Source organism: Mytilus edulis, chromosome 1, assembly GCF_963676685.1.
Source record: "Mytilus edulis chromosome 1, xbMytEdul2.2, whole genome shotgun sequence".
Taxonomy (NCBI): domain Eukaryota; kingdom Metazoa; phylum Mollusca; class Bivalvia; order Mytilida; family Mytilidae; genus Mytilus; species Mytilus edulis.
In genome coordinates, this window is record NC_092344.1 from 82138944 (window position 1) to 82165932 (window position 26989).

General features: G+C 33.0%; 1 long non-coding RNA gene across 3 annotated transcripts in view; it reads right to left on the minus strand.

Annotated features, from left to right (window-relative positions):
• Positions 1-2456: 2456 nt before the first annotated feature.
• The window catches only part of LOC139492220 (uncharacterized), a 47877-nt gene continuing 23344 nt past the window's right edge, over positions 2457-26989 (minus strand). For 2 of the 3 annotated variants that reach the window (XR_011656717.1, XR_011656716.1), the window contains 4 exons: positions 23933-26194; positions 14239-15671; positions 10826-11489; positions 2457-2693 (listed from right to left, as the gene is read on the minus strand). This is a non-coding gene — a long non-coding RNA (uncharacterized lncRNA). The remainder of the gene's footprint in view (positions 2694-10825; positions 11490-14238; positions 15672-23932; positions 26195-26989) is intronic. The other variant, XR_011656728.1, reaches the window with a different exon arrangement.

Consider the following 26989-nt stretch of genomic DNA (forward strand, 5'->3'; position numbering starts at 1 on the left):
CTTATTCTTTGTTTACTTATTCCTTATTTGTAACTTATTTAATTTTAATAACCCCCCTCAAATGCTTTATTTTCTTATCTTTTGTTAATAGATCTTGGTATTTCAAGGTGAAATAACCTTTTTAGCGTGTACATGTATGTATCCGTTTTGGCGCTAAGACTGGTCCCCTGTTGATTACTTTTCCCCTATTTGCTATTTTATACATTGAATCTTTTTAATGCTTTTTTTCATTTTCTCTTTTGTCTGCGGTGATAATTTGTGGTTCGTAGAATTGAAATAACACTGTTAGCGCGAAAGTAACCATTTTTGCACTTGACAAATACAATGTTACTTATTCCATACTTTTTTGTTTCTCATTCGATTTTTTTTATACATCAGTAGGACAACCGGATGTGCTTTTTGGCCAAAATGTGATTCGGCGGCGCTCAGTAGTCCTACGCCGAAAATTGGACTTTTTTGCGTCGGCCGACATCAACTGAAAAATGGCGCGCTTTTGTAAAAAAAATCATTCGTTCACGGCAAAGTACCGGCTGTTAATTGTTAGTACATTTATAAGAGAAAAAGATATGATTTTACTTACTAATTTCATGTTTGAACAAAAAAATAAAAGGAAATCTTATTTTTTCACATCTGAACAAAGACTTTCGGATTTCCATATTCTGCACTGTAAAATTAAATAGCAATATTAAAAAGGGGTACAAAAAAAGCATATCCTTCAATCTTCATAAACTTTTTACATCGTAATCTCGCTAGTTTTTCACATCGAAATTCGTAAAGAAAAGGGGTGTCCAAAGTAGGGCAAACAATTGTACCCATTTTAAAGTAGGGGTCTCAATTTATTATAGGTTTTTTTCCTTGCAAGGCCGGTAGAATTAGATATTGGAAAAGTTTCTATTTTTAAAGTAAATATTCATTCAACTATCAAGAATAGCTGAATCCTTATATATGTAACCCCTATAAAAATATCAATATGTGTCAATAAATTGTAAAATTATAGATGTTTTTTCGAAATTGTCGCCTATTTCTCTATTACGTCTATTGGTCTGCTATTATTATTAGATGATTCTAAAAAATCTCCGCCTCGATTTTTGTAAACTTTCATTTTATAATCTTTGGTACATAATGCAGATGTTATGAAAAAATTAGGCACTTCTATCGAGTAGAAATGTAGAACGGTCATCTTTATTTTGTATGTCCCCACTATGGGGGCGTGGTCCTCCTTTAACCTTGTTTCTGAAGTACATGAAAGCTATTCATCTCTCGAAATTAATTATCAACTAAATATCATTGAACATAATGAATATAATTTAAGACATAAATAAATACTAAGTGCTTATGATTTTTAACAGAATATGTCGACCTCATCCGAAGTTATGTTAATACATTGTCAATTTCCGGCGCTGAAAATGTCAATGTAAATGTCATTAAAAGTTGGGATCTTTTCTTCTTTGTAGCAATTTTGTTTATCATAATGCCAAGAAAGTCATGAATATGTTGAATCCATATCAACGTTATTCCAAAATAGGCCTAACTTGGTACACTAACAGTTTTAGGCCTACATCATCATCATGAGATTGACTTGTTGACATCGTTTAGTTGATCAAGATTCATTTCACGGCGTAAATATTGTTACCGGTCAATGAGTTTTTAAAATGAACAACTTATCTGATTAGGTTATATCGATTTCTTTTCATTTATAATTTTCCTTTCGTTAATACATTTATTGTAATGTTTTTTTTTGTTTTTTTTTTTCTTTTTTTTTTGTAACAAAAAGGGGTAATTTTGTCAAAGGCATGCGTCAATTTCTGGTTTGTAGTGAAGGTCCAAACTCTTGCGGACTTTACTTATTTAAAATTTGCATTTTCTTAGGACATTGATATAATTACTATATTAATATTACATATATAGTAATATCTCTATGCATAGAGGGGGGGGGCGACTATTTGAAATTCTAGGTAAGACTAGTTGGTTGGAATTCGAAGAGAATCCTGGTGTCTTCGTACTAGTACTTGCCCGTCCTGGGTGCTTTACCTTTATATCCATTCAACGGTACCTGTTTTCTTTTTTAATTTTTCAATTTTGTTTTATGTAAATTATTTTAATGAAGTATGTAAAAGTTTGTTGCCGATTTGTGGAATAAACTGCATAAACCATAACATTGGAGATCTATAGTAGGATTTTGTTCTCGATTGACTATTTATTTGCATCCATTGAATTACTCCATATGCTTTATGTCTAAATACATTTCACTTTTGCATACAGATGCAGAATATTCCTTTGCAGCCTATCTTGTGTCATGTTATTTAGGGGTCTTTTGTACATGTAGCTTACTATACGTTCTGCTAAATGTTGAAGGCCGTCAGAGATCTATATGCATTGACCTTTTAGTCATTTGGTATGTGGTGGAGAGTAATCTCATTGACAATCATACCCCAACTGCAGGCAAACTGAAAGGGAACTATAGTACCTTTAATAAATAATTTCTAACAAGAAACTGTTTCACTTAAAAAATCAATGAAATATTTCAAATGATACAATGTAGGTAGCAATATGGAATATTTTTTGTATGTTGTGCATCTCTTTTCTCCTTTCAGTCATAGGGGCTATGTTGTATGGTTGGCTGTATCATACATTTGTAACTGGTGATAAGACATACATGTAGTAATGCAGTGTTGAATACTGGTTCCCCTCTCCTTAAATTGAAAAGGGATAAAATTATTAAAGTATTTCACTAAATCTCAACAACAGGGCAAAAGTGAAGGTAATCAATCTAAGCACACTATTGGTTTTGCTCATGTTGTCTGCTCTTTGGTTGGGGTGCTGTATCTTTGACACAATCCCCATTTCCATTTTCAATTTTATAGATTATTTAAGTATGTGATATGTGATAAATATCCAAAAGTGAGCTTATTTGATCAAATTCAGCCTTGTGGTTCAATTCTTGAAAAAATATTTAAACAAAATTGAGTTTTACAACTGATGGGTAAAAGTCTAATTTACCATGAAAAAAGTCAAATAAATCTGAAATTGTAAAACTTTAATTAGCCCAAAAGTAAAAGTGAGCTTTCTTTAAATTAAACTCATGCAAAATAAAAGGGAAACACTGGAGTCCTGAGGGAAGATATATTCGTTTGTCAGAAGTATAAAATAAAATGTGGAATCTTATTAATTATACAACAGTGATATTGCTTTGAAAAACAAAAACAAAATCATAAAAACAACTGAGTCAATATTCTGAATTTTTTTACTAAATATGGTAACATTTCACTTATGCACATTTTAATGTTGATGAGTCTTGCATATTTGAAAATCATCTTTTTACTACACGTTGAGTCCATAGTCAGCTGAAGTTTCATTTCATAAAAATACTCTGGTACTTATTCGTTACTACTTCGTTTGTTATACGTTGCAACTTAAGAATATATTTGAATTGTTCTCGTCTCTGGTATTATCTGTTGGTTCTGAGAGGTGACATAACTTTATTAATGGGTATTTACCCGTTTCAGCGCTCGATTGATACCATTTGACTTACTCGTTCCTTATTCGTTACTTATTCATTTTTTGTACGTTGCACCTTTTAATGCTTTATTTTCTTTTCTTTTGTTTGGTTTTTTTTTTTTTGTGGGGGGGGGGGGGGGGTCGATGCGCGCGAATGTTCTCGTTATAGCACACTACTGATACACTGCTACTTATTTGTTTGTAATATGTGTTTATACCATGTATAGGTTGAACCTTTAAAAGAAGAACTTTTCAATTTTGTTCTTGTCTCTTGTGTTAGCTACGGGTTCTTAGATGTGAAATAACAATATAAGCGCGTGTGTTCCCGTTTGAGCGCGCGACTGATGCTCTGTTTTTTATTTCCTACTTGTTTTTTTCTTTATTCACATTTTAAATGTTGGATTTTTCTTTTATTTTCTTGTCTCATGTGAATATTAGCTATGAAATTGCAGATGGAAAATAATCATATGAGCGCAAATGCACCCGTTTCAGCGCGACTGATACCCGTTATTTATTTGTTCCTTTTTCGTAAGTAAGGCGTATGCTACTTCGTTTTCCCTTTAAAAAATCTTTTCAAATATTGTCTTGCCTCTGGTGTACATGTGTTAGCAATATGTTTTTAGCGATGAAATTATCCTCTAGGCTCGTAAGAACCAGTTTCAACGCTCGACTGATACCATGTTACTTATTCGCTACTTATTCGTTCCTAATTAAATATTTATACGTCTCATTTGGTCAATGCTTACTTTTCTTTTATTTCCTTGTGCCTGATGTTAGCTGTGAGTTTTTGATGGGGAATCATCCTATAAACGCTTATATACCGATTTCAGAACGCGACTGTTAGTAATTCGTTCTTTTATCAGTGTAATACGCTTGTTAAACATTGCACTTTTGAAAAAGTGCGTATGTACCATTTCAGCGCTCCACTGATATACTATCACTTATTCGCTACTTGTTCGTTCTTGTTAACTTTTTATACGTTGCATCTTATTTTTGCTTTCTTCTCTTTTATCGTCTTATTTCTAGTGTTGGGTTTGTAGACGGGAAATAAACATATGAGCGCGTATGTTCCCCTTTCAGCGTGCGACTTATACTCTGTTACTTATTTATTCTATTTTTGCTTTTAATACGTTGCATTATATTTATCATGTGTTTGCCTCTGTTGGTAGCTTGTGGTTTGTGGAGGTGAGATTACGCACATACACCTTCCTGCCTGTTTGTGCCTTACTCGTTCCTATTTTTTTTTTCGAGTAGTCTCGATTATCCAGACGCATCATATGCATATATAGAGTCTGGATCCAATCGGTTCGAATGATTGTAATGCCGGGGCGTGTCCAAATATGCAAACACACGAGTTAGATATTTTCGGAATTTTTCTAGACTTATCGTTCCTTTGTGGTAAAACTAAAAAAAAAAATGGAGGAAGTAGCATTTACCATGCCTGAAATTTGTAAAGCTAGGTAATATTATATCTGAAGTTTTGTGCATTTGTAAATATACTTTCAAATACATTTACTTCATTAATAAGAACTATCTTTAAAGAAATGAAACACTGCATACTCAAGTGCATGCATTACTTTTTTGTAGATACGTCAGTTTCAGTGTTTGTTATTAGTCCCCTTTATAAATCATTCGAGAGAGTTCGTGGACTAGTGGTCAAGACCGATGGCTACAGTGCTGAAGGTCCCGCCGAGTTCGATTCTCACTCGGGGTGCTAAAAATATCAGTACATTAGAAGGGTAATTTTCACCCTCTCACACACATCTCTGGTACCCAGACCAGAGTTTAAGGTTCATCATAACAAATGAACAAATATGGCAGTATTTCAACTCAAAAACCACTCAATATACAGACTTACCTGTGCTGTTTGGAAAGTTTTAATGCCTAGCATATCCACTAGATATATAAAAGTTAAATGCATTTTGTATTTAAGATAAAATCTTTCTTGGTTTTTGATGGGCATTTTTTTCCATTCCGCAGAAGGTGCAAAAATAAACAAACACTTGAATTACTTTGATACTGTCCACTCACCGCTGACTCAGATTAACTCGCCTATAGTTGTGAAGATACCTCTTGTCCATGTCAATTAAGGACAACCAAAACAATACAAACCGGTTTTTTACCTGAGGGTGCATCTCATAGTTGTATCACAACTTAGTTAATGTTCACACCATTTGCATGAAGGAAAAAAAAAATGCCCATCAAAATCTAAAAGAGATTTTATCTTTCTGAAACACAAAATGCATTTAACTTTATTATATCTAGTGGATGCCAGGCCTTACAACTTTTCCAAGTTCACAGGTAAGTCTGTACTCAGAGTCCCCTACTTTGACCTGGAGATCAATCCTCTGATATCTCACGGGTTTGTCTGTTTCCTCCGAGTGGCCCGGTGGTTCTCTCTGAATACTTCGGCTTCCTCCACTATAATAACAGACTTACCGGTGTCCTAGCACTCCCTTTGTGTTGGGTGAGGATTGATTGTCTTTGTAAACATAATTGTTGTATAAACATATGTTAGTGACACATGATCATCTCCATTAATCCCGTTAGGGAGTGTACATGGATGCCACTGCACCCTTGTAGCTTGCGATGGGTTCTTCGGATATGGGAGGCATTTACCAGTACATACATACATACATACATAAAGTTACAATTTTGTCATTTAAAGATTAAATGTTTATTTCAGATCAATTTTGCACATCTTGGAGAGAAATGGAAAGAAGCAAAGTGATGAGTGCTGAATATAGAAATTGTTTGAACGGCGGTATACAACTGCATGTTGCCTTTGTTTGATAAATTTAATGATATGATGAATCTATAATTATGATAATAGTTTATTTTAAACTGACTTTGAAATAACCTATAGAATTTCCATAACAACATGTACATGTAGTTTATTTCATTTACAAGCTGATTTAATCATCCATAATGTGATCAAGCACAGAATCCTCTTTAAAGTGGTGGTCCCAAGATTTGACAATCAAATATTTTAAAGGACATATATATAATTATGATTTGTTTTTTTGCAATAGAAATTATAGATCATTATAGTGAGTTTTAACTTTGTTCAATGCATCTTTATAATTTCTTTAATTGGAAGAAACAAAGCACTTAATTTATACACAATAACATTTTTGATTTAAGCTTTCGTATGAACCTTTTTTAGGATCATTACATGGAGCTTACACTGTTTGAAGAGATGTGGGTATATGCCAATGAGACAGCAACTCAACTACAAGAATGATTAAAGGAACATATCAAGATAATTTTTTTAACTGTCTAATCAAACCTTATGCTCCCTACTGTCAAATACCAAACAATTAAAAGAGTAAACACATGCAGTAATTCTTTCAATACATAACGTTTAACATTTTAAATGTTGTCTTTTACTTTTATTTCATGTCTCTAATGTTACCATCTCGGTTCTTTGACTTATAACCTGTAACTTAATCGTTCCTCATTCACTATTTGTTTTTTTGTTGTTGTTTTTTTGTGACTTTACACCTCCCAAAGCACAATCTCAAATGATTATTTATATCTCTGCTCTTAGCTCAGGCCTGGTAAAGGTGTCATAACCCTATATACGCATTTGTACCTGTTCGGCGATCGACTGATACCCTGTTTATATTTGGTACTGATATTAACTTTGTATATGTTGCATCTTTTTACTGCCGTCTTTTTTTAATCTCTAATGTTAGCGCTGGGCTGTAAGACTTGAAATAACCCTATATTAGCGCGTATGTACCCGCTTCGGTGCTTGACTGATACCCTGTTACTTATTCGTTACTTATTGGGTTTTTATTCATCATTTCAACGTGCACCTTTAGTTTATTTCTTTTCCTATTTTTGTTTTGTTTTTGTTAACAGTGAGTTTGTTGGCGTGAAGTAACCCTTTTATGATTCGTGCTGTTGAAATAACCCCAGTGAGCGCATATGTGCCAGTTTTAACGCTCCGGTGATAAACCTGTTATTTATGTGTTCCTTATTCGCTCTCTATACGTTGGATCTTTTGTTTTCATGTTTCTGGTGTTAGTTATTAGTTTGTGCAGGTGAAATAACCCTGTTGGCATGTTTTTTCTCGTCTCCTCGCTTTCTGGTGTTAGTTATTAGTTTGTGCAGATGAAATAACCCTGTTGGCATGTTTTTCCCGTCTCCTCGCTTGAGTGATACCCTGTTACTAAAACCGTTTTGTTTTTTGTTTGCTATTCACACGTTGCGGCATTTTAAAGCGATATAATATAACAGCTTAAAATAGGCTTACATGAATTCGCTCGACCTGGTTTTGGACAAAGTCACTTTTAAGATCACAACAGAGTGATTTAGCTTCTGAACCTTGCTTTCTCCAGTTATCAAAGAAATATGCTTTATGAAAGGCACCGTTATAGATCTTACTATGTTGGCCTTGTAGACCAAAACATTCAGTCTGGTTTACAAAATTGGCCGTAAAACCGGGTAAGACCACAACAGAGTAATTTAGATTCTGGACATTGCCTGTTGAACCTACTAGATGAAAGGTACAGCGCTGTTCGCGTAATTCATTTTTTGTAGGTGCTAATAGATGTGCTTCAAATCTGATGGATAAATAGGCCAAAGAATCCGATAAGACCAGAAGAAAGTGATTTAGACCCTGTACCTTGTTTGTTGGATGCAGGGTAGGATAGCTGCAGACCGGGTTGTTAAATGTGTTCTGTTGGTGGGGCTTATAAATATATGAACTGGGTGGTCATCTTAAACTTGCAGACTGGACCACGAAGATAAGATCCCGATCAAGTGGTTTAGACATTTGCTATTTCGACATTTTGGAAGAAAGGTGCAGTCCGAATCGCTTGTTTTTTTCTTCTAAGAATATGTTATGGGTGGACCTTTTCAACTTGCAGACTGGATCAACAAGTCTGGTAGACCAAATAATTGTGTTTATCATTTAAGACCCCAATACAAGGGGATACAATCCTGAGGCTTGCATTTTAAATATGTTTAGATAGCTGCAGTACGTGGTGCTTAATTATTTTTCGATAGAATCAAAAAATACATGAGATGGTGGACGTCTTAAACTAACAGACTGGACTGCAAAATCTGGTGGACAAATGTGATAAGTTTATTAGATTGTATCCCAATCAAGTGTTTAAGACACATAACCTTGCATCTGATATCAACAGTTCATGGTTCGTGATGAATATTTTTTAGTGGTAATTAATTCCTACTTGTAAAGAATTTTTGTTATTCCTGTTTTCATTTCTTCCTGTTATAAATAAATCATTAACTGAATTTCAATTTCATTTTTATTTAAAATAACTAATAAACGACTATTTTTTCAATACATGACTGATAAAACATATATGTATTAAAATTCGTTGTGCTTATAGTAGTTCTTTAGGTAAAATGGAACGGAAGCATATTATATCTCGAGTTCAGTACAATACTAATGCGAGAATTAGAAATTTCCAGTACTTTGATAAGTTTCATTACATACAAACTCGCAAAATTGCATAATCGTCCCCTACGTATGCGTCCAAAATATAAACAATAGTTAAATCCCGTTTGAAAGGTTGATTTTCTTTCTACGACCCTACATCTAACACCAGAGACTAAAAGTAAGAAAAGAAAGCCAGAAAAAGTTTCATCGTATAAAAAGTTAATAAGAAACGAATGAGTATCGAATAAGAAACCGGGTATCAATCGAACATTGAAACGGGTACGTACGCGCTTATAGATCTTTTGACTTCTAAGAACCCATAGATAACACCCGAGACAAGAAAACATATTCAAATTTTGTTTATACAAGATGCATCGTATGAAAAACGAATAACAAACGAGTAGGAAACAAATAAGTCACAGAATATCAGTCGCACGCTGAAACAAACATACCCACTCATATGGTTATTTCCAATCTACAAACCCACACCAAAGATAAGAATATAAGGAAAAGAAGTCATTCAAAAATGTATAAAAAGGGAATAAGGACCGATTAAGAAGCGTATAAGTAACAGGGTATCAGTGAAGCGCTGAAACGGATACATAGAAGCTAATGATGTTATTCACCTCTAATAAAAAAATTGAAAGGGTTTGGTTTGAAAGATGCAATGTATAACAAGCGTATAACAAACTAATAGTAACGAATAAGTAACAGGGTATCCGTCGCGGCCTGAAAAGACTACATACGTGATTATATAGTTATTTTTTTTCAACAAACAAACAGATAATACTAGAGACAAGAAAACAATGAAAAAGGAAAGCATTAAAAAGATGCAATGTATAAAAAGTTAATAATGAACGAATTAGTAGCAAAAAGTAACATAATATCAGTCGAGCGCTATAAGGGGAACATACCCGCTGAAGTCGGCATTGTTACCTCTAGGAACCTATAGCTGACACCATAGACCAGCACACATTGAAAATATTTTTAAGAGGTGCAATGGAGTACACACGCACATGGAACGAATTAGAAACAGTGTATCGGTCGCCCACTGAAATGAGCACACACGCTCTCATATGGTTTTCACCCATCTTCAAACCCACACCTGAGACAAGAAAATAACTAAAAAGAAAGCATTAAAATGCAATGTATATAAAGTGAATAAGGAACAATTAAGTAGCCACTAGATAACAGGGTATCAGTACAGCGCGGAAACGGATACATATGCATTTAAAGGATAATTTCACCTCTTCGAACCAAGAATCAACACCAGAGACACATAAATAAAACAACGTATAAAAATCTAATAAAGAACAAATAATAAGTAGCAAATAAGTAACAGTGTATTTTTCAAACGCCCCAAAAAAATGCTTATGCGTTAAAAGAGTTACTTCAACGATCCATGAACTATCACCAGTGACAAAAAAGAAAAAAAAAGAAATCATTAAAAAGATGCATAAGATGTATAAAAATGCGAAAAAGAATCGAATAAGTAACAGGGGTATAGTCAAGCGCAAAAACAGATACCTATTATTTCACTTGATTAGTATTATCAGAGTATTTTATAGGGCAAAAATACTAATATCGAATAAGAAACAAATAAGGAATAAGTAAAGAATAAATATGGAATAAGTAATAAATACGCAATAAGTAATACATATGGAATTAGTAATAAATAAGGAATAAAGAATACCTAAAAAAAAAGAGGAATGGATAAGAATGAAATTGGTAACGAATAAGGAATAAGTAATAGGTAACAAATATGGAATAAGGAATAAGTAACGAATAGGTAACACATATGGAATAAGGAATAAGTAACGAATAGGTAAAAAAAATATGGAATAAGACATGAGTAACGAATAAGGAATAAGGCATAAGTAATTAACTTGACGACCGTAAGTATACTTCAGTTACCTTTTGTCTATCTTTGGCTTAGCCAGTATTGTTACTCGCTATTCTTTAAGCTCTTCTCAATGCTCTCTTTCTGTAAATCTCGCTTTGATATTCAACTCCAACCATTTTTTTCCTCTTCGAGATATAAATCTACATTTGATGTTTGTGCTCAAGTGATTCGTAACAGTTTACCGAACTATTATTCAATGACCAGAGGTACATGTATGTGGCTAAAGAGGAACTGCCTTTAAATTCCATCAAAAAAAGTTAAGATAAGGAACATAGCTATCGGCATACGTTTGAAAATGAACGTTAAGAAATAAGGTTACAAACTCTGCTTTAACAAAAATACAAAGGGATGTGAACACATACACTGATCAGTCACCTAGTTACTTCATGGAAGAATTTTGTCACTTGTTTCGTATTCTCAGTATCCAATAATTTTGACAGATCACGGTGCCTTTGCCTTAAACTGTGGAATGCTTCAACAGTGCTATTACAAACATACACATATACACTTATACTATACGGTCGCTTGGTTATTTCTCGGTAGCTAAAACATTTACGAAGAATTTTGTTCACTTGTTGATTATTCTAGGTTTCCAATAATTTCGACGAAACTCGACGACTGTTTTTAACATAGCGCAATATTTCAAATTATTATGGACATCCGTAATCATTAATTCTGAAAAAACAATATTTATTATGCAACAAGCAGTAATTTAGAAATTCAAAAAAACTCTAATTTACAATTTTAAGGTTAAACTGGATTGATGAGCCAGCAACTGAAATAACATTTATATGGTTATCTGATTATTTTATTTATATATAAACTCCATAATTGAGAGAAAAATTTCAAAGTATTTTAACAAAACAGATAGATTTTCCACCCCTTACCCCTTTTTGTTTCACAACATTCATTTAAACCTTTGTTATGCTGAACAATCAGTAGTAGCTGTAGAGTAGACGTACTGTGCTTTAAAAAGTTTGACTCTCTCTTTTTCACTGAAAAATGACACTATTTAGTAATTTGTCGCTTTGGTATTTAACTCTTATCATTCTTTTCTCTTCGAGAGGGGGACTCGGTGGCCGAGTGGTCTAAGTAGTTACTAATGTAATCCCTAGCCATTCAACATTGAGGTTATGATTTCGAACCCCGCTCGTGCGGGTGCCCTCGACTCCAATCTTAATTGACTAGGATTGTCAGTTTTCCTATCGAAGGTCGGTGGTTTTTCTCCGGGCACTCCGGCTTCCCCAACCAATAAAAAACTGGCCGCCACGAAATTACCTTAATGCGGAGCTTAACTCACAGGCACTTGTCTCAGAATTTTTTCCCCTATATTCCTTAATATATCAGAATGTACTTAACTCGAATTTTTGAAAAATATCAGCCAGTCGCGAAATTCCGTTAAATGCCGAATTCTCGGTTGCCATACCCACTAAAACTAGTTATGTCGTAAAGGAGTATATAACAAGGTCAGGAAAGGGCCGATTTTGGCCTATAAATTCAGGTTCATCTGTCGAAAGATTTTTTAAACACTTAAGTGTCTCTTTGAGTTGATTCAATTAGTTAATGTTAAAGATTTTAACTGATTTAGTCATTAAAAACGCTCCGATTCAAGCTTAAATATTAAAAACCTATCAAATATGCCAAAAAATGACACTTTTCAGATGGCTCTGTCAAAAATAAAAGTGACCGCATCCGTGTTTATCCTCAACCTTTATATATGTGATGTATTATCATCAAATACAACTTACATTTCAAAATTAAGAATGAACACAAATGCGGCCACTTTCATTTAAGACGGAAACCGTCTAAAATTTAACTCAAATACTAAAATTGTGAAGATTTTAGTAATTACATGACTTTAAGATGCTAGTACCCGATATATGTGCATTATATTGTCAATAACAGCCCATATTTATGTAGCAGAGGCATTCTACTTTCCAATAATTAACTTAAAGTATGCATTTTAACAATTTTGTAAAACTGCTATATTTTGGGGCCAAAAAGGGGTATTGCTAGCCAACTCCTTTTAATTGATTTATCTACAAATGGTGTATAACACGCCTACGTTTTTTGTCGGAATCAGCTGTAGCAATCCTACTCAAGTACGTCAATCGTAATTATTTCGTCTACCGACGCCAGATTTGAAAACTCGCAGTAAATGAATAATTATAAAAATTATTTAAGAAAAAAAAATATATTTTATTGTCTGAATAGAACTTTTCACCCAATTAGTAAATTTGTATAAGATACGGTGAAAAGACCAAACAAGTGTTATTTGCGGTATGTCTAATAAAAATTACTAGTTTCTTTTTTTTTAAGACACAAATTTTCCCTGTACGTCAATGTCATTCATACTCTCTCTTGATTGTACGTATCAAATGAAATAAGATCAGATAACTCCGAGAAACATTTAGACCTTTCAATAAATTTGACAAATCTGAAACCTAGATATATAAAGAGAGTGGGAATATACCTTTTACTGCGAGACATTTCTTTTCAATTTTTCGTCGGTATACGAAACAATTACGATTGACATACTTGGGCAGGATTGCTACGGATGATTTCGACAACAAAAGTAAGCGTGTTATACACCATTGTGTAGACAAATCAATCTAGATATACGACTTAACAAGTTTTAGTGGGTTTGACAACGCAAAATTGGCATATACTGTGGATTCATTAATTTTCGTGAGTACTTATTTTTGTGGATTAAGGAAAACTTGCATATTCTTGGATATTTGATTTCGTGGTTTTGCTGAAGTTTGTATACAAAGCTTTTGAGAATTCTTCATTCGATTAAAGTTAGAATGTGGTTTACCTTTACCCACGAAAGCCACGAATTTGATATCCAACGAATAATAATGAATCCACAGTAACGGAATTTCGCGACCGGCTAACATTTTTCAAAAATACGAGTTACAAAATGTAAGTACCTTGTGTTATATTTAGGTATATAGGAAATTTGTTTTCTGAGACAAATGCCAGTGGCTTAAAAGTGGCGCTAAAACACCAAAAATCAAATCAATTTTCTCTTCGGGTGGGATTCGTGTTGTTTATTCTTTAGTTTTCTATGTTGTGTCATGTGTGCTGTTGTTTGTTTGTCTTTTTTTCATTTTTTGCCATGGCGTTGTCAGTTTGTTTTAGATTTATGAGTTTGATTGTCCCTTTGGTATCTTTCGTCCCTCTTTTAAATGTTTCTGTTGGTGTGTGGTTAAAGTGACTCGTTACTGGTGACCTAACTGTTATTCAATAACGATAGTTGATTTTTTTTTTGTTGTTGCTATAGAGGCACTGCTTTTAAATTCCATAAACGAGAATTTAAAACAAGGAACATAACTATCAGCAATCTCTTTAAAATATAAACTTAAACATTATACAGTTTCAAACTCTGCTATAACAAACCTACACATATACACATAAATACACTTTACCATCGCCAGGCTACTTCATGGAAGGTAACATATCTACACCAAGTTTTTTCAATGGTTGACTTATTTTTTGTATCCAAATATTCTGACAAATATCGGTGACTGCGGATAACACTGTGTAATGCTTCAAACTCTGCTTTAACAAACAAACACATATATTTTATATTCGCCAGTTACTTCATGGAAGGCAACATTTTTACGAAGACTTTTTTGCACTGCTTGACGTTTTCTTGGTATCAAATAATTTTGGCAAATATCGGTGACTGCGAATAGAACTGCGGAATGCTTCAAACTCTGATATAACAAACAAACTATGATATAACAAACATACAAATATACATATACCCTTTATGGTCGCCCGGTTACTTCACGGTGATAGCATATTTACAAAGAATTTTTTACTGGTGGACGTATCCTCAATATCAAATAATTTTGACGAATCTCGGTGACTATGTATAAAAATGCCGAATAATTCAAACTTTGCTTTAACATACACATGTACACATACACTTAACGATCGCCCGGGTACTTCCCGGTAGGTAACACATTTATGAAGAACTATCTGTACTTGTTGACGTATTCTCCCTATCCAATAATTTTGACAAATCTCGTTGACTGTGGATTAAATTGCTGCAAACTCTGCAATAACAAACATACACATATACACACATCCTTTGCAGTCGCCTGGTTACCTTACGGTGTTAACATATTTTACGTAGATTGTTTTTACTTGTTGACGTATTCTCGGTATCCAATAACTTTTAAAAATCTCGGTATCTGTCGATAAAACTACAGAATGCTTCAAACTATGCCATAGAATACAAACACATAAACACATAATCTTTTTGCCCGGTTACTTCACGGTAGGCTACACATTTACAACTAGCCATATTTACTTGTTAACGTATTCTCCGTATCAAATAATTTTGACAAATCTCGATGACTGGGGACTAAACTGCGGAATACTTTAAACTCTGCTATAACAAACATACATGTATACAAATATACATATACTTAACCGTAGGCTGAATACTTCACGGTAGGTAATATATTTACGAAGAACGTTTTTTACTTGTTGATGTTTTCTCAGTATCCAATAATTTTGACAAATCTCGTTGACTGTGGATAAAACTGCGGAATGCTTAAATCTCTGCTATAACACATATACGAATATACACATAAAATTTACGACTGCTCTTTTACTTAATGGTAGTAACACATTCACAAAGAACTTTTTTTACTTGTTGACGTATTCTCCGTATTTATAATTTTCACGAATCTCGGTGACTGTTGTTAAAACCAATTAGTATGGACATTCACCATCGTAAATTCTGTAAAACGATGATTAATAGGCAAAACGCAGTCATTATGATACTAACAAAATCTCTAAAAAACCGTTTCAGGTTAAACAATAAAGATGAGTCAGAAACTGAAATAAGACAACACATTGATAAGGTAGTTTGATTATTTTATTGAAATATTAATTCTATAAGTGAGAGAGAAATTCAAAGTATTATAAAAAAACAGAAACATTATCCCGTTGTTGATTTCACAACATTCATGTGAACCTTTTTTATGACGAGCAATCAGGTGGTAACTGTTAAGATATATAGTTGACGTACTATGTTTTAAAAGGTCTGACACTCTCCTTTTTTACTGAGAAATGACACTATGTAGCATTCTAATATGACGTGCTTCTTTCGCTTTGTGAATAAATCCATCTATCAAATAATTTTGCACATGCGTATCGTCGTGTCATATCTTTTCGTACGTCATATGTTTTCGTATTTACCACATTTCAACGGTTTCGACTGCATACATGTACATTAATATAGTGGCGTGTTTTTCGGTTTCTATATTTGGAACAACAACAACACTTCAATGAAGACAATATATGTCATATTCAAAACCGCTTTAAACAACGTAAGAACCAATTAGATTATACCTGCCTGTTCAGCCATTTTTGTTTAAAGTAAAAAATATGCATCACTAGAATAGTTGGTGAGAAAATTTTTAAGGGGTTACATGAAGTTTAGCCATATCGTCTGTTCATACAACAGACTTCAATTGAAGTGTTTGCAGTTGCCCAAAAATCTGCCGAGGGCAAATAGCGATCATTTTGTTATTTTATGTTAATATAGCACATCGCTTATTGTCAATATCAGGGAGGAGAATGATTTTCCAAAATTAAGAAAGGGGCATTTAAAGTTCGAAAAGAAATATCCGAGCTTATTGAGGTAAAACTATTGGTTTTTACGATGTCAAACTGTTTTACCTTTTGTAATCATATTGAAATGCTAACATGCCTTTGTAACTAAATCGTAGGCAACATTGGTATAAGTAACCATCATATAAAACACTTGGTTGTCTCCGTCGGGATGTAAACAAACTAAATATAATGATTTAAAAACGTGTCAGGAATCTGATGTACAGTAGTTATCGTTTGTTTATGTAATATATACGTGTTTCTCGTTTCTCGTTTTGTTAATATAGATTAGACCGTTGGTTTTCCCGTTTGAATGGTTTTACACTAGTAATTTTGGGGCCCTTTATAGCTTGTTGTTCGGTGTGAGCTAAGGCTCCGTGTTGAAGGCCGTACTTTAACCTATAATGGTTTACTTTTTAAATTGTTATTTGTATGGAGAGTTGTCTCATTGGCACTCACACCACATCTTCCTATATCCAGACCTGTTAAATGTGTTTAAAAGTTTAATCTCTTTCATTATTCGAATGAAATATTTTGTTCATGTTCTTTTTTTTTAAGTTTCTTTGATTCATGGTTTCAGATTGGTATCATTTTACTTTAAAGACATTAAGTTGCAGTAAGAAAAAGCGGCAAACAAATCGCCTCACGGTAAAGTGAAGAAGATTAAACGATATAAGACAAATATCTGCGAAAATAAGTTCGTTTGCCCAAGCCGGGGCACAAAACGAAAACTACAAGCACCAGTATACAAAACACAACTTATAAAACTACAGATTTAGTTACATGAACTCCAACAAGTATATGGAGTAAACTAAATGCTCCCAAAGGATAATCAGATCGTGTGACACATATGACACACGTGTAGTTCCTTACTCGGTGATAAGCCTTATTCGATAGGTCATATTCGAGATGACGGTATTTGGTTATTTCGATTGGAGATACGTCATCATCTAGCGAATCAGATAATTCATAACTGTCAATCACACTTGTAGTGGCGACCATAAAACTTTCGAAGGAATGATTTTGTCTTTGCCTTTGAACTGTAATTAAAATCAATTTTCAAACCACCATTTTATTTTATAATGTCCTGTAAAAGTTCAGGATTATATGGTAGTTGTTATCAAATAGTCCGTGTCTATGAAAGTTGGAGATTATTTTTGTAGCAGTTCAATGTTTCTATTATTTAGTTGTTTTCCTCTTATGGTCGATGCGTTTCCCCCGGTTTTGGTTTGTGACCCAGATTTTTTTTCGGTTAAATCGATTTATGACTATTGAAAGTGGTTTACTATAGTTGCCTTACTTTCATACCTTCATTGTGAGCAGTAACTTACTATCAAGGAAATCGTGACAGTAAATGCAGGCTATGGAATAATGAATTGACATGGACATATAAACTCTACAAGAAGATGCCGCGAAATCGCGTCACAGTTCGGCAAGTGTTTAAGCAAAAAGTTTTTTTTTAATTTCGCAGGCAGTTTGTCGACTGAGCTTGCAAAGAAAAAATTAGGAAATACAAAACACTACATTTATACGTCTTATTATCAATATTTTCGACTTTGTATGGTTTAGGTGTAGCGGCTCAATGAAATAGGTCTCTTCCTTTGGTAGTATAGATATGCAGGCGTTGCTGTAATTTTCTACTTAGAAATGAAAAGTTTACAATTAGGTAGCTGAAATCATCACTTTTGTCGTAAAGTTTGTTCTCAATTGACCCTCATCGTCGATTGTAAAATATGTAATAGAGTTAACTGTATCTGTTGAGTTTTTTATTTTCAATTTCAATAGATTTGATAGACTGTCAAAGCTTTGTTGAAAGGAACATTCTCCCGAATAACAGAATGATACTAAGAACAATAGAAATGAAATCAAGGGACTATTGCCACCTAATCCACATGAAAAAAATGAACATTACTAATGCCCAGCTAGTGCGCAGAGTTAGGAGGTATATATCTGTGTATGGTTAAGCCAGTCTCATATCTAAAATCTTAAAAGTTGTACGCCATATGAATATTATTAAACTAATCAAAATAATACTACTATAACATCAAAGTCATGATTTCAGATTTTATAAATTGTCATCTTATAAGAACATTTAGTTACCTTGATATTACGATTCTCACACTAAACGAACATGCTAATTATATTATATCTTGGCAGTTTAAATTAACGTTAAGCCTAATTAAAATAATATTACTCAACATCCAAATTAGTCATGCTTATGATTTAATATTGCATTAAAAAGAACTTACGTAAAATTTTGATTTCCAAGCTTTACGAACATGTAAGTTATTTATATCTCTTGCCATTTTAACATTACATTACTTTTAAAGTCCCTATATTAATGCTTATATATAAATTCACGAAATGTTGTACATACACCAGTTATTATGGTGGAGGATACTGTTCATTCATATTTTACAGAGGATTTATTGTGTGTTTTAATGTACAGATACTGTTAACATTTATCGGTCTCATCCGAGTGCTCTCAAACAGGAGGGAATTACGAAAGAAGAAGAAGTTTCCTGATTCTTGAATACTTTAAAATTTCAATTTTAATCAATTTATCTTTTATTTAATTTTGTCTTTATTTTTGTTTTTAATTTCTGTTTTATGGTTCACATAAAATAAATAAAAGGTCTTTTCGCTACATTAATGTTTAGAATGAAACTTCAATTTAAAAGTTTAGAAAAGTCGAAAGATGTTTATTTCAGCCTGGTAGTTACAATGCAGATTGCAATATCGCCCCCTTTATTTCAAGCAATAGTATGATACTTGCATATATTTGTTTGCTTTATTTTTTTCAAATTTTTAAGAATTTGTTTTTAAATCTGATATTGACCACATACAATCTTTAAAAAGGAAGAAATGCTTAAAAGCTGTCTTTCCGAAGTTGGCGATATTTTGGGCAACTGTATGAGTTGTTATGATTTGCTGTTTGATTAGAAATAAGCATAATTATAGGAATTGATGATGTCTAAAACTTCTTTGATGGTTAATGTAGGGTTTAACTTAGTTTTAAGCAGTTCGGAACTGCATTAGAAAGAAAAAAAATGTAATTTCAATCTTTTGTTAACTTTTACTCGAATTTCCAGAAAGATGAGCTGTCTTTCCAAATCACGCTTTAAATATTAAAAATCCATTTGATTATTGACTGTTAATGTCTCTGCTAATAGTTTAAATTGTTTGCATACCTGAAATTATTATTTAGAAGTCATAATAAGCAATCAAGCATACGGAAATTACACCGTACGAGTTCTTTTACGACTGGGCAAAACAGGTAGTACAGATGTGAAGCTTTCGAATGAAATGCAATTTAGCCATGTGTTAGGTAGGTGCATGACAACATTTAATTTTAAATTTGGTTAAAGTCACACCACTCATCTCAAAATAAGCACAAAAGATACAGATAAACCACTTGTTATGCAATTAAAGGCACATTTTCATACAAGGACTATAAATGCAGTTGTCCTCTTCTTGTGTAGCACATACATTATTCAAACTTTTGTTCAATTGAAGACCTACTTTTACTTTCCTTTTACCTGCACTTCAAAATGTCACATCCGTTAACCCATGGTTTTTGAAATGAACAATAACTCTCATTTATTACAGTTTCAGAAAAAAATATTTTTATTCTTTGCTAAGTTTGTAGCTGACATTTGTATTAAATGTATTTTTCTTTTAATACTTCATTTTTGAAAATAATGAAAGCAATACGTTTTAAATTTATGATTTCTAAGCAAATTTCTTCATCAATAGCACTGAATATTGCGCATTCATTTGTTTTAGTTATGCTTGCATCATATTATTGCATTATCTTATTTTGGCATTATTGCTATATAGAAATAATTTTAGAATCACTCAATTTGGTACAAGGTGCGTTAAAAGAGTAGCATGAAAAACTCATTTCGTTTTGACAATGTATTGATCGATTTCACCCATTCTTAACTTGTCACAAAATTATTACCCGAGTTCTCTGCAGGCAGTCCTAAAGAATAAATGCAAATTCTTATTAACAAAAAATCCGGTGATCGCAATACGCATGTATCTGTCACTAGAATAAACTATTATCTGATTGTACATGCTATACACGTGCTCAATATCCATGCTTTTTGTTGTTTGTTTACTATACGGTAACAATCGGTAAACGTCGGCTTCAAAACACGGCAATTAATAAAATATTATATTTGTTAGATCATAACAGACAGAGAGAAAACAAAATTGGCGATTGAACGATTTCTTTGCGTAAAAAAATGATTAAATCGTGCACAGAAGTCTAAGTTTGTGATATATACATGCATTGGTTCAAGAATTGGATAAACATTGTTTTTCACCAGTCACTCGTTTCATATGACTTTAACATCTTTGAAGATTAATTATAAAATGTTCATTTACCAAATTTTGGCATAAAAGGGTGTTTTGTTGATTGAGTGATTAACCCTCACGGCTCCTTTCAAACATATTTTAAAATAACTGGTTTGGACATTTTCTCTAAATTCAATGACCATTATACTTCAAACTAACAAAATGAATAATTTAGCATACAAAGATAAATCGTTTTGATTCTAAAGAATGTTGCTACTGATAAGTTTCGAATGACAGGGATGGTATTTATTCTCAATAACTCCCTCTAACCTATTCCAGCAATTGTTTGACTTTGAACTGTTTAGGGTCCCCAGACCCTTCGCTAAGGTTCGGGCGTACATGTAAACATGACCTAGCTACGCCACTGTTGCCACAGGTTAGTTTTTTTAATTGGTTGTATTTTTGTGGGCTATATCAAACTGGATAGAACAAATCAAGAAAACGCCCGTTCACATGCTGTTAACAGAGCTTGTTATTCAATGGTTTCGTTTGTTATTATACATCATAATTGTATTTCGTTCATTGGTTTGTACTTAAATCCGGCGCAAGTTTCCCGTTTCAGTTGTTTTAAGGGCTTTTAATAGCTGACTCTGTGGTATGGGTTTTACTCATTGTTGAAGACCGTCCGATGTCCTATAGTCGTTATCTTTTTATCATTTGATCTCTGGTTGAGATCTGCCTCATTGGTAATCATACCACATCTTCTTATTTGTATGTGCGTATCCATATGCATGGTATCTTAACATATTGATAGATACAAATTAAAGTATCGGTAAATGTTCCCTTATTGCAGACAGACAGATCAGAAAGTGTGCACACGTAAAAACTCGTCGCTGTCAAGCTGATGAGCAAATGTTCAGTTAGGTTGTTTCTGGGAAAAGTACCAAACATATGGTTATACGATCAGACAAAGAATAAACAAAATGTTATACTACAACTTCATTGTCGGTCAATTCAGAAAATCATAACATGAAATTGCACGAAACTGCTGTAATTACAAAACAAGAAGTACTCCTTGTATCAAAGTACGTCGGGCCTTTTATAGCTGACGATACGGTATCGGTTTTGTCATTATTGAAGGTTATATGGTTGTCGAATAATGGTATCACCCCACTTATTTTATAGTTAGCCATGTCTGGGAATTTGAAATAATGTTGTATAACCTCTTTCAGTACATGAAGCAATGTAAACTAATGTCAGACGGAGATGAACCTTATACTTCTATTATATTTTTCTTTTTTGCCGTACATTTGACAAAGTAATCTGCTAGAATCCTTTTTTATAATTTTTTTTTTTGGTTATGAAAGGTTACTGTCCAAATTTCGTTTTGTAAATGTTTAGCACAACTGTTTTGTGTTTTGTCATTTTACGAGTAACCATTTTATGAATTTTTATGATAATTATCAACGCTAAAGATACAAATATTTAGTTGAATTGTTAAGGAATATTTTAGAATACCGTTAAATTTTACACTTCAGATTTTTTTTGTGAAAAAGGCTGCTGCATATACTTGTAAGGGTAGTCGTGTACGGCGGGAATGATTACACGACGTTGTTGCAATTAAAACTCAATACAACGTAATTTAGCGGCGTATTGCCAGGCGTCGTAAAAAATCAAGGTATATGTCTTTTATTGAAAAAAACAAGCACCTGGACCCCTTTTTTTATTTCTTTTGCAATCAATCAAGTAGTGTTTCAAGAACACTCCACCAAAATTTCAAGAAAAAAATCAACAATTGAGTTTGTTTATACATATATGTATATAGCAATCTTATCCTGAAAATAATAACTTGGTTTAACCTTAAACTTTTTTCAGCATGTTGATGCCATAGATCAAAGGAACATTATACAATAAAAAACGGTTAAGTTTTGGTTTTTCGTTCAAACGTATTGTTACTTTCTTTAAAAGTCCTTTTCTAAGAAATTTCAGAGATTTTCATCCAAAAAGACAAATTTCGAACCAAATTATCGCAAAAAGTAAGTCATGGAGGTACTTTTTTTTTGCATATTTCAAAAGTACATATTAAAATTGACCTTTTACCAAAATTTCAAGAAACAAGAATGTGTCCCAAGGACGAGAAGGCCCACCCGCACTATAATTTTCTATGTTCGCTGGACCGTAATATTTGGGTAAAACTCTAATTTGGCATTGAAATTAGAAAGATCATATCATAGGGAACAGGTGTACTAAGATACAGGTTGATTGGACTTCAACTTCATCAACAACTACATTGACCAAAAACTTTAACCTGAGACGGGACGAAAGGACGGACGAACGAACGAACGGAACCACAGACCAGAAAACATAATGCCTATAAACAGCAACGAGGGATCTCTAATGTATCGTATGCCCCTAAAAGCCTCTAATTTACCGTTTAGGGTTGAAAAGCAATGATTAGTCAGAAACTAAAACAAAACAACGCATTGATAAGGTTGATTGATCATTTCATTGAATATAATCTGTATAATTGAATTTGTTTTTAAAGATTTCTAAAAGTATTATCACAAAACAGAGAAATTAATCCCCTTTTTGTTTATTAACATTCATGTTAACCTTTTATAAGCAATCGGTGGTATCTTTATACCTGTAGGAGTTGACGTCCTGTGTGTTAGAATGTTTGATACTGCCCTTTGTCACTGAGAAATGACACTATCTAATAATGTGTTGCTATGCATTGAAATGTAAAAATTCTTGCATTTGTAAGATCAATTTGGCTTGTTTTTTTATTGTTTTCGTTATAGCTGTTAATTAATGGGTCAATTATTGGAGTACAACACCTGTATCGAATACACGTATCAAGTGTATGTTCTCCCTTGTATTATCAAATATTACTGTCGTTGATAATTATAATGGCAAGACCGCTTTTTTTTTAGTCTCATGTTGTCTTGCAAAATGACTTGCAATATGACAACTTTAAATTATTCTATCAAAAACTAATTTCTTCTTTAAGTCATTGACGTATGCTTTCCAGTTTCACAACAACGATCTTGATTATGCCTAAAAGAAGTGCATAGTGCTGTGCCAATAATTCATCACGAAAGCACATTTGTTGCGTATCTTTATAAAAAAAGTCTTAATCTAAAACCATATTGATTTTTAGGTACTAATAAAAAACAACAAACCTTCATTTTTTATTTGCCTTGGTGGACAAGATAATATTATTAACAAATCAGTCTGATATATTCTAAAATAAAAGAAAATCAACATATTAGAGAAAGATGCACTTTTCATTTCAGTTAGTCGGTAGTGGTAGCCTTCCCCCCCCCCCAACCCATCTGCCCACATAGTAAAATTAAATATGTGTGATGGCTCGTTTAGAAGCTGAGATATTTTCACATATGTGGTAGAATTTTTTGTGGTACGAAGTGAGATTTGTTTTTTTCATTATTTTGCACACCCCGTACAACCTGTTGTGATGTGATTTTTCGAAGTAAAGGTATAATTTTTTCACACAATATATTCTTGATAACAATGATTCTAACATTCAATAACTTTTTTTTACACCTTTAATCTATGGTGGTCTGATCTCAACATCAGCACTAATGATAACGATCAGCAACTTGTTAAAGCTTTAAACATGACTAATGTCATTGCACATAGACTATTTGTTAACGGCTTACTTTTGCGTTAATCAATTTGAGGTACATAAGGGATAGATATTGACCTGTGATATGCTGTCTTTATTATCTTCAGGCAATGAAAAACAAATGTTTAGGTATAATACCATCCTTGTATAAAAATGAAGACGTGGTATGATTGCCAATGAGACAACTATCCACAAAAGACCAAAATGACAAAGACATTAACAACTATAGGTCATCGTACGACCTTCAACAATGAGCAAAGCCCATACCGGATAGTCAGCTATAATAGGCCCCGATAAGACAATGTAAAACAATTCAAACGAGAAAACTAACGGCCTTATTTAAATAAAAAAAAATAACGAAAAACAAATATGTAACACATAAACAAACGACAACCACTGATTTGATTTACATCTTTAAGTCTTGGTTAAATTTGCACTTTTCAAAAAATTGTGCTGACTTGTTTTAAAGTATAAAAAAATATTTGGAATGGGTAAAGTTTTATCCTGTCCAGTACTTTAGACAAAATTTCAATTAACATTGCCTTGCATTTATAAAGAAAATAACCATCACTAGGAGTTAACCAATCACCTCTTTTTTATCTGTGTAAAGGCTTTAGTAACCATTTAACCTCAAGTATCGAAAATATTTTAAAGAATCCAATTTAAAAAAAAATGGTGCTTTATAATACATATGTTTATGACCCAGAAATGTGTTACTGCAATGAAAAGAAGGATTGACTACCTACAACTGTCAAATTCCAGAGAATATTTTTTTCTACCCTTTTTTTCGTATGCAACCAGATGTGACGTACTATGATTTGGTGATATTATACCTTTTAAAGAAGGACTCTACATGCAGTTGTCAGTTTTTTGTGTAGTACACACGGTATTCCTTATCACAGTATTCAAACTTTTGGTCGATTGATGTCTTTTTACTTACGCTTTACCAGAACTTCAAAATTTTACATACGTTAACATGGTTAAATAAAAGCTTATCAAATTAATACTAACTTTAATTTACTAAAGTTTCAGATAGATTTATTTTTTATTTTTTCTTAGCTTTAGTTTGTAGCTGTCATTTGTTTTTCAAAGAAAATAATGAAAGATATGCGTTTTAACATTTATGCCTTCGAAGCGAGCTTCTTTATTTAGAACACTGAGCAGTGACAACAACAGAACAGTTTTTGGAACACCTAATGCGTTACAAAGTGCAGTTCTGAAGAAAACAGATAACTAGGCAGTCCTCGATTCGGCTAAACGAATTCTGTGTGTATAAATTTAAAAGTTCTTTGAGTATATGATAGATTTGCAAATTGTTTTTTTTTTACTTGAACATATCCATTATGTTACAAATTGGGTAATTCTTAGCATCAGCTATGCCAGCAATAAACATGTCAAATATCAATCAAATACATACAAACATATAGGAGATAAATTTACGAGTAAGTATACTTGAGTTACCTTTTGTCCTACTTTGGCTTGGCCAGCATTGATCTTGTTATTCTTCGGGCTCTTGTAAATTGCTTTTTTTCTGAGAGTCTCGCTTTGATATGTAATTCCAATCATTCTTTTCTTTTCGAGTTATAATTGTTTCAGTTGATGTGTGTGCCAATGTGATCCGTTACATGTTACCTAACTGTTCATTTACCACAGTTGAAACTCTGCCTTCACAAACAAACACATACATTTTACGGTCACCAAGTTAATTCACTGTAGGCAACATATTTACGAAGAACTTTTTCACTTGTTGACGTATGTTGGAGTCTGCGAATAAAACTGTGATATGCTTCAACCATTTCTATAACAAACACAACATATACACATATACTTAACAGTGGCACAGTAATATCACGGTACGTTACACATTTACGAAGAACCTTTTTTCTCGGTTTCTATTAATTTGACAAATTTCGGTGAATGCGTCAAACTCTGTTATAACAAGCATACATATATATTCTTACACTTTACTTTCGCCCAGTTACTTCACGGTACGTAATACGTCAACGAAGAACTGGTTTACTTGTTGACGTATCATCTGTATCCAATATATTTTACAAATCTCGGTGACTGGATCAAATTGCGGAATACTTACATTTTAATGTAACAAACATACACAAATACACACACACTTTACGTTTGTCCATTTACTGCACGGACGGTAACACTTTTACGAAGAACTTTTGTTAATTGTTGACATGTTTTCTGTATATCAATAATTTTGACAAATCTCGTTGACTGCGGATAGAACTGTGGAATGATTCAAACTCTGCTATATTAAACATACACATATACACTAACCTTTTTAAGGTCGCCCGTTTACTTCACAGTAGGCAACACATTTATGAAGAACTTTATCACGTGTTGACGTATTCTCGGTATCAAATAATTTTGACAAATCCGGTATCTTTCGATAAAACTGCGGATTGCTTCAAAGTTGCGATAACAAACATACGCACATACACATACACTTTACGATCGCCCGCTTTCTTCACGGTAGGTGACACATTTAAGAATAATTTTATTTACGTGATGACGTGTTCTCGGTATCCAGTTATTTTGACAAATCTAAATGACTGTGAAGAAAGCTGCAGAA